The sequence below is a fragment of the Parasteatoda tepidariorum genome, chromosome 7 (assembly GCF_982258835.1).
Source record: "Parasteatoda tepidariorum strain Cologne lab strain chromosome 7, Ptep-v5.0, whole genome shotgun sequence".
Taxonomy (NCBI): Eukaryota; Metazoa; Arthropoda; class Arachnida; order Araneae; family Theridiidae; genus Parasteatoda; species Parasteatoda tepidariorum.
In genome coordinates, this window is record NC_141761.1 from 56,886,420 (window position 1) to 56,892,537 (window position 6,118).

Below are 6,118 nucleotides of genomic sequence, written 5' to 3' on the forward strand. Positions count from 1 at the left end.
TTCAGTGTAAAGGGGGTAAAAACGCTCATCTACATTTTAGAAATACCTCAAGAATGGAGGTCAAGTATTTGTCATGCAGTTTGAATAAAAGGTGAAGAGGATAAACTATTAAGGTATGAATCCCTGAGGGGTTTCTAACAGTGTACTACACAGTTGTTTCACCAAAAAGATATTTATAATAGAGGAAAGATCTACAAGTATATGCTTTTAACCATGGTTGTTTTTCGAAAGCTCCGTCGTAATATGAAATGATGCTTTTTTGCGAATTGCTATTTTTATAACAGCTGTGAGTTTGCAACTGTTACTCATGACTGTTAGAACAAATTTAGCCTATCCAAAGCCTGTGCTGTCCACGCTTATTTTGAAAATGGCGCAAAATGTCAATATGGAGAAAAGCAACAATTTTGTGAAAATGAAAAGTGTTTGTCATCTAATTTTTTAATATTTAAAAACTTACTACAATACTTGGGTTCATAAAAACTGGAAAAACTCAGAATGAAGCAGTGATTTTGATAATTTTCACCTAGGTGGAAAAATGTGGCAAATTGGCGATTTTTAAAAAGGTTTAATACCTTTTAAAATATTCAAGTTATTTGTCTGTTTTAAAGCCCTGAAAATTCTTCTGTGCAAGATAATATCCATAGTTTAAAATCATCGCATTGCTTCAAGAGTATTGAAGATTATCAACTAAGAATAATAGGAAATATCAATGAAAACAATGTATTTATTCTAAGATAACGTAACATACAGTATTCCAAACAAAGGTATTCCTTTTACATAAACAAAAATAAACATTATTCAAAATTCAGTTATTCCGCAGTTTGCTTATGCGTACCGCAACAAATGGTAAAGCACTTAAACTATGGCTTTTTTCTTTTCTTCGGTGACAGAGTCTTTATTAAAGTTTGAATTTGAAATTGTTTGCTTTTTGACAAATGTGATTTAAAACGGGATTAAATTTTGATTGCAATGTGATTTAATTTTTTTGCTAAGTTTACAAAGAAGAACTTAGTTTTTAACGTGATCCGAAAACGAGTAAACCAGAAAAGCATTTGTGTTTAAATTTATACTTAATTTAGGCTTAAAAAACTTTTTGACGCAAGATTCAATTCTGAATTACTTCAATCTAAGTCTAATTAAGTCTGATCTAATTTATTACTATCTGATCCAAGTGATTGCAATGCGAGACTGATCGACTACAATCTGAGTAGGAGTGATCAGGATGGTTTAATTTGTTTACTAGATTGCAAGATACATCTTAGTTGATAACATGGTCTTGGATAAGTAAATTTCATTTTACTAATGTTTACTGAATCAAAAAATCGTCTTTACAGAATTGCAGTGTCATATTTTGACAGATTTCTAATAGAAGCAATATTATATCATGAACAGAACTTGCTGTATATACCGAAAAGAACAGTATACCATTTTCTGAAAATGTTGGTAATGTCAACCAGACGTGCATTTTTATTAGCATAACGGGATATTTCAGTCAAAATTACATTACCTTGAGACACAACATATCTTACTTATTTTTACTATTGACAAATTGAACCATATTTCCATCCAGTTTGAGTTATAACATCATATAAAGTTCATATAAAGATTAATTATTATAATATGGTTCAATTTGGAACAGTATTGGAAAAGCAGTAAATGGAACTATAATGAGCACTAAAAAAAGTATGGTCAAAACTAACAGAATATGGTAAAATAACCATTTTATTTTCCGAAAAGCTTGGTGCATTTTACCGATGTGCTTTGAAAATGATTTTTGGTAAAATTAACAATAAAATTTCGTTTTATGATGTGTGATAAAATTTGCTAATTTTACCATGATAGGGCATAAAAACCATTTATTTGGTTAAATTTACTTTAGAGTTTAATATTTTTTACTAAATGAGTGATAATAAGAATTATAATTTTGAATAAGAATTATTATTATAATTTTGAAAACCAGAATTTTCGGCAAACCGTTATCATAAGAACTGAAAATTTATCAAATGAATGGTTTAAATACCGTATATTTTGGTTTCACTGACCAGAATTATGGTTCTTTTTATCAGAAATACCATCACCACACAATACGGTAATTTTACCAGAGAGATTTTTTCCTTATTAGAATGACATGCAAAATTTATTCAAAAATTAATAATCACTGGAACACTAATTGTATTTCCTTACACGAAGACCTAATAAAATGCAATCGAAAAATCAATTCCATTTGTTGAAAGCATTTGATTTTCCGTTGCGAAAAATTCAAAGAAAGTCCCAAATTTGCTTTTCTTTTCTCCTTTTTCTTCCATTTAAAGGGCTTTTAAAGCTTGTTTTATTTTAACATTTATGTGATCTGTTTTTGCTTAATAGTTGTATCATTCATAACTTGTAATAAAAGCCGATTAGGTGTTTTCGGACAATAGTAAACAGGTTTAAGAAAGTCATGGACAAAAAGTCTAAACAGATTAATATCAACTAAGTTTCTATTTCTCGTACAGCTCTTCCATTCTTAATCCCATAGAAGACCTAAGCAAATTCTTTGCGTTAGGTCTTCTACTTTGAAGCTGAAGGGTTAATCTGTTAATCTATTCAACTACTAACAATGTGATTTAGTTGACGATGCATCAAACACAATTATTCTCCAGGGCTGCCATTTGCTACGTTTTTTTGCAAAATATTTTATAGATTTATTGAAAGTTAAAAACTAAAGCTTTCCGAAATTTTCGACAATTTTGCCAACATTTTAAAAGCCTCAACCCGAAGGAGTTGCAATATTAATTGTTCATTGTTTATATAAATTTTTGTCTCTATATCTCATTGTTCTGCAAACAAATAACTAACAAATGCGATAAAATTATTATGTACTGCACGTAATGAGGTATAACATAATCACTCTACTAGTTTTGAGCATCATTTAATTTAATAAAACAAGCACTAAATTTGAATGTCGTTTTTGTAAAAAATAATAATAATAATAATAATAATAATGTATGGTAATAACATGTTAAGTCACGTTTCTTAAATCATATTTTTACCATATATTACGCAGAAACATTAGGGAGCTTTTTTTCGAGGGAGGAAGATATTGTTAATAAATTACACGAAATTCATATCTTGGGTAAATTTTCAGACAGCATAACAACGAGCAGAAAATGTATTTTCATAATTTTATCAAAAATCTTCGTTTAAGAATAGCTTTTTTTTTGTAAATTATCCATGCTCGCTTTCCTCGCTAACCCCAGAGGTAGCCTCTCACTCAACTCGTTTATTTTTCCTTAAAATTCGTTTTTTTTTTTAAGTATATAATTTTATTCATAAAATATAATTATTACAATTTTATGTAAGAAGATTTCGTTAAAATGTCAATCGTAACAAAATGGACGATTACTAGGATCTTGAAAAATAATCATCAGTATTTGAAAAAATTATATAAACTTAGGAATATAGAATGTATGAGATGTGATTTTACTCATTAACAATCTATAAAGATAACTTAATATTATATGACAGTTCAAATTGCAAAGGTGTTTAGCTCTCTTGCGATGTTTATAGTTTTAAAACATTTCGATATAAATGTTATGATTTATATCTGGCAACATCTGGTCAATTTCTCGCATTTTTTATTTTAATGATCCATTTCTTTTCACTTCACGAAAAGTGAAATGATTATCTCGAGAGAAATAGATTTTTCGACAACAATGGACAATTAAAATTAATCATTATTCAAAGCAAAAAAGTTTAATAAATTCTCGAAAAAAGCACTTAAAATTACTATAACTTTCGAAAAAATTTGGAGTTTAGAAGAAAAATAACTTGCATTTAGTTTGTAATTGAAAATTATCCCTTTAGTACGTCAAATTTCAACTCTGCAATTTCATTTTAGCAAGCCAATATAGTTTTTTTTTTTCTTCTTAAAAAAAGCTTTACGTCTCACAGTTGGTAATTCTAAATCTATAATTCTCAAACCTGTATATACACCCTACCTTTTTATACTTTTAATGACCGAATCTTGAGTTTCTTTATTTCATAAAATTTCTTACACATTATGTTACGCACTTTAGTAATTTCAAGTTTCTAAATATGTAATGCGACTCATAAAAAATTAATTTAAAAGAAGAAGGAAAAAAAAAAAAAAAAAAAAAAAAAAATATATATATATATATATATATATATATATATATATATATATATATATATATATATATATATATATATATATATATATATGTATATGTATATATATATATATATATATATATATATATATATATATATATATATATATATATATATATATATATATATATATATATATATATATATATATATATATATATATATATATATATATATATATATATATATATATATATATATATATATATATATATATATATATATATATATATATATATATATATATATATATATATATATATATATATATATATATATATATATATATATATATATATATATATATATATATATAACAAAATAAATAAATACAAGAAAACACGAAGAAGGTTTAGAAAAACAATAAGTTTCATTTATTGCGCATAAGCTGCAAGTAAACAGAACTCATTAGATAAGTTCAAAATGAAGATAAAACAAAGGAAAATTATAGACATATGAAAAAGGGGGGAGGGAATAATAATTAAAAAAATAACAAACAACTGATTTAAAAAAAAAAAAGGATGAAATTTTTTTTTAAAAAATCGGGGAAAAAAAGATATAATCTTTTTATCAGCCCACACGATTATATCCGCAAAAAAGAGTGCTTTCTGATATTGTATCAATATAGCCAAAGCAGAATATATTAATACAATAGTGTGAAGAGCACTCAAGAAAATTGTTTTACAAAAATTACAACAAATAAAATAGAACACAATAAGTAACAATAACACGTAAAAACAGAAAATAAAATAAAATAAAAAGAAGAAACAGTATAAAACAAAAACTATAAAACGAGTAGTGAAGTCAGATGTACTTACATGAACGGGAAATTTCTCAAGAATGATTTAAAAATATTTTCGCAACAAGATTGCCAATACAATTATCTACGTACCTTCGTAATTTCAAGCTTCTAAGTTTTATAGTCTTTGCGCTGGAAAACAAAGTGTAGCGGTAAGTTGAATGCTTAAAACAGCAGAGTCTTACGATTTTTGAATATCGAGGGAAAATTAATAAGCCATAATCACTTTTAAATAACAAAAATAAGTGCATCTGAGTTTGTTTTCCACGGAAAATTATATATATTATTTCGAATATTAGTGAAACAAAATTTCTATTAACTTACATCACGATGTAATCAATTTCTATTGCCTAAACAAACAACCAGCTATTTGACTCACTTTACGCAATGCATTTTATTTTCTTACTTTATTTACTCAGTTGTATACTCTTGAGATAGAAATTTAAAATAAAAATTACAACAAATAAAATAGAACACAATAAGTAAAAATAACACGTAAAAACAGAAAATAAAATTAAATTAAAAGAAGAAACGGTATAAAACAAAAGCTATAAAACGAGTAGCGAAATCAGATGTACTTACATGAACGGGAAATTTTTCAAAAATGATTCAGAAATATTTTCGCAACAAGATTGCCAATACAATTATCTACATACATTCGTAATTTCAAGCTTCTAAGTTTTATAGTCTTTGCGCTGGAAAACAAAGTGTAGCGGTAAGTTGAATGCATAAAACAGCAGAGTCTTACGATTTTTGAATATCGAGGGAAAATTAATAAGCTATAATCACTTTTAAATAACAAAAATAAGTGCATCTGAGTTTGTTTTCCACGGAAAATTATATATATTATTTCGAATATTAGTGAAACGAAATTTCTATTAACTTACATCACGATGTAATCAATTTCTATTGCCTAAACAAACAACCAGCTATTTGACTCACTTTACGCAATGCATTTTATTTTCTTACTTTATTTACTCAGTTGTATACTCTTGAGATAGAAATTTAAAATAAAAATAAGAAAAATTAAGAAAGCAAGTGATTATAAAAAAATAGTTTAAGGCTATAATCACACATAAAACAAAGAAGGCATCGTAATTTACAATGTTATTTTGTTCTTACTTCTACTAGCATTCAAGCAATTAT

The 6,118-nt window shown here is 26.1% G+C and overlaps 1 long non-coding RNA gene across 5 annotated transcripts in view; it reads right to left on the reverse strand.

Moving 5' to 3' along the window:
* Positions 1–5,226, reverse strand: part of LOC122269977 (uncharacterized) — a 384,828-nt gene extending 379,602 nt beyond the window's left edge. For 4 of the 5 annotated variants that reach the window (XR_015435532.1, XR_011637273.2, XR_011637272.2 and 1 more), the window contains exon 1: positions 4,992–5,226. This is a non-coding gene — a long non-coding RNA (uncharacterized LOC122269977). The remainder of the gene's footprint in view (positions 1–4,991) is intronic. The other variant, XR_015435531.1, reaches the window with a different exon arrangement.
* Between the last annotated feature and the right edge of the window lie 892 nt (positions 5,227–6,118).